Here is a 4068-nt window from a genome sequence, read left to right on the forward strand (position 1 = left end):
AGAATGGGGAATTTCTTAATGTCTCGGTTACTTAATATTTTGTTTTGAAAACCGTTTAAGTTAACTGGACGTTAAGGAGGGGGAATCTCTTAATGTCTCGGTTACTTAATATTTTGTTTTGAAAATCGTTTAAGTTAACTGGGCGTTAAGAATGGGGAATCTCTTAATGTCTCGGTTACTTAATATTTGTTTTTGAAAATCGTTTAAGTTAACTGGGCGTTGAGAATGGGGAATCTCTTAATGTCTCGGTTACTTAATATTTGTTTTTTTGAAAATCGTTTAAGTTAACTGGGCGTTGAGAATGGGGAATCTCTTAATGTCTCGGTTACTTAATATTTGTTTTTTTGAAAATCGTTTAAGTTAACTGGGCGTTGAGAATGGGGAATCTCTTAATGTCTCGGTTACTTAATATTTGTTTTTGAAAATCGTTTAAGTTAACTGGGCGTTAAGAATGGGGAATCTCTTAATGTCTTGTTTACTCGTGTATGTTTTGGTAAGTTGTGCTGACCCGGGATAGGTGGCACCTCGGTAAACGGTACGGACCCGTGATAGGTAGTACGTTTACGACTTACGTTCCTGCGGGAATTGCGTTTGTCCGTGAGAGACTGCGCAGGGGTTTGTCCGTGAGAGACTACGCCCTGGTTTAAGTTAGATGAGAATTAAGAATGGGGAATCTCTTAATGTCTCGTTTACTCGTGTATGTTTTGGTAAGTTGTGCTGACCCGGGATAGGTGGCACCTCGGTAAACGGTACGGACTCGTGATAGGTAGTACGTTTACGACTTACGTTCCTGAGGGAATTGTGTTTGTCCGTGAGAGACTGCGCAGGGGTTTGTCCGTGAGAGACTACGCCCTGGTTTAAGTTAGATGAGAATTAAGAATGGGGAATCTCTTAATGTCTCGTTTACTTATGTATGTTTTGGTAAATCGTGCAGACCCGTGATAGGTGGCACCTTGGTAAACGGTACGGGCCCGTGATAGGCAGTACGTTTACGATTTACGTTTGGTAAGTTGTGCAGACCCGGGATAGGTGGCACCTCGGTAAACGGTACGGACCCGTGATAGGTAGTACGTTTACGACTTACGTTCCTTAGGGAATTGTGTTTGTCCGTGAGAGACTGCACAGGTGTTTGTCCGTGAGAGACTACACCCTGTTAAATTGTGAATTGTTGGTTCATTTGGTATGTGTAGTAATTGTGTTATAAGTGTTATGTTTTGGAATTTGGTGATAACATGTTGGATTGCTATACCATTTTGAAACCCATGATGTTGTATTAATTGTGTTATAAATGTTAAGTGTTATGTTTTGGAATTTGGTGATAACATGTTTGCTTGCAATACTATTTCGAAACTAATGATGTTGTAGCGATTGCGTTATCAGTGCTAAGTGTTAGGATTTGAGATTATGTATGAATGTGATTGAGTTAGTTATGAATTTTTGGAAAAATGATGAGGGAAATCGATTTCCCAATCGATTGGATGAGTTGCAGGAAGTTCACCATTTTGACCTAATCGATTTGCCAATCGATTGTATAAATATATCTTTCAAAATCTTTTAAGAAATCGATTTGGAAATCGATTGGCAGAGAGGCAGGAACTCAGCAAAACTGCCGAAATCGATTTGGAAATCGATTTGGCAACCCAGGGACTCATCAGAACTGACAAAATCGACTTAGAAATCGATTTGGTCATGCAGAAACTCAGCAGAACTGACCAAATCGATTTGGCAATCGATTGGCTCAGCAAAAGTCCTTATTTTGAGTTAGATAATCGATTGCTCAATTGATTTATCAATACTTTGGTCAGTTATGTATTACTTGATGTTTTGAGAACTTTATTTTGATTTCATTTTTAATTGGCAAGCAATACATTATCTTTTCGCATATGTAAAATCTTGTTAAGGTGCATGCTTAGTTGAAAAGTTATTTTGAGCATTTACAAACTTAAATGTTATGTGTTATCTGTTAATTTCGGTTGGTGACCCTTTACAATTATTGTGGAAATCTGGGTTTTGCCCTCAGATGAGAATCAGGACGATCCTACCGGTTCGTACCCTACGGACGGGAATGGAGATGGGAACGCTTGACTGCAGATACGTTAGGAGGACAGAGGGAAAGGATGTCTTTCTTTTGGGTTGCGTTTATTTTTAAACTGGAAGACTGTACTACTTTTGTTATGTAAATATTTTGAATTCATGGATTGAGAATTTTTCCGCTGCATGTAAATTCTGTTGACTTATTTGTCATTGTGTTACGACTTAAATATTTATCCAAATGTATTTTACCTTATTTAATTCTCTGTTTTATTTTAATTACTTTTTTTTTAAAAAAATACACCCTCGCTAAGAAAAACGGGGTGTTACAAAAAGGCTCTTTTACAGCGCTTTTTAAAATAAGCGCTCTAAAAGGCCTCCTTATTTTATTTTAAAATGCTTTTTTACAGCGCTTTTTTAAATAAGCGCTCTAAAAGGCCTCTTTGTTTTCTAATGTTATATGACTGTTTTTTTAAAGGACCTTTTAACTTGGTATAAAACAAAGCTTTGTGACCTCCTTAGTTTATATTCAGTTTAGTTCATGTAAATTACCTATATTTGGATTTTTTTTCCAGTTCAGTTCAGTTCATGTAAATGACTAGTTTATATTAAGTTCAGTTTATGTAAATTACTAGTTTATATTAAATTACATGAACTTAGTATAAAACTCTAAGTTCAAGCTAAATATAAGCAGAAAATCAAATACATGGCTGCTTATATAAAACAATTAAACATGTTTAAACAAATAAATTACATGAAGTTTATTATTAAAATAAAGTTTATTATTACATGAAGTTTATTATTAAACAAATCAACAATTAAACATGTTTAAACAAACAATTTTAGTTCCCAATACTAAAATAAAGTTTTCAAGTTCAATATAAGGAGACAATCAGTTATGGCAAATCAAACGTACATTAAATTACATGAACTTAGTATAAAACACTAAGATCAAGCTAAATATAAGCAGAAAATCAAATACATTATGCCCTTCTTCTTTTCCTGGTGGGATTCACATTTGTTTGTCCATTATTAACGATACGAAATGATAAATTAATCCCAATTCCCTCATCATGATCATATCTAAGATATAAACCATCATCAGTTGAATCAATTTCATGTGGTTGTGATGTTGCAAATAAAAGATCATTACCAACATCTTCATCATTATTGTTATCATCACTTATTTTATTGGTCGATAGGACAACAGACCATTTATCATCAGCAGGATCAGTGACATAAAACACTTGTTGAGCTTGCGACACTAAAATAAAAGGCTCGTCTTTGTATCCCACCCTATTAAAATTGACAAGCAAGAACCCTGACTCATCAATCTGAACGCCATTATTATTATCACCCACTTGCAATCAAATATGGGAACACGAAACATTGTGTAGTCTAACTCCCATATCCGCTCGATAACCCCCAAAATATGATAGATTTGCATATATTGGGTTTTTGTCTTTTGCACTTGAGACATGCATCGCTTCAGCTACGAGAGTGACTCCACTATTTTGCATAGTGGTCTGATCATCTTGTTCTTTGGTATAAAATGTGTAGCCGTTAATAACATAACCAATGTAAGAAAAGACATGTAAACTCGGACCATTTGCTAGCCACCTCAATCTCTGTGAAATTGATCTGGGGTCTATATCAAACTTTGACTTTATGTGATTATTTAACCTTGTTATAAAACTTCGATTGTGCTCTCGAGTTATCCATTTTTGATTCCTATTCATGTTCAAACGAGATAATTGATCCATGTGTATTGTAACATACGGTTGAACCCCATCATCATTGTGCAGAACATACAATTGTGTCGGCTCCCATTATGTCCTTGATATAGTCATTATTCTCCTTCCAATTATCCCTTCTCTTGATATTCTTCCTGAATGACGAGACAAGGGAAGCCCTATGGATTCAACATTGGACAGATATTCAGTACAAAATTCAGCAGCTTCTTCAACAATGTATCGTTCAGCAATACAACCTTCTGGTTGACTTCTACTTTTTACGTACCTTTTTAATATTTTCATA

Source organism: Cicer arietinum, chromosome 6 (genome assembly GCF_000331145.2).
Source record: "Cicer arietinum cultivar CDC Frontier isolate Library 1 chromosome 6, Cicar.CDCFrontier_v2.0, whole genome shotgun sequence".
NCBI lineage: Eukaryota > Viridiplantae > Streptophyta > Magnoliopsida > Fabales > Fabaceae > Cicer > Cicer arietinum.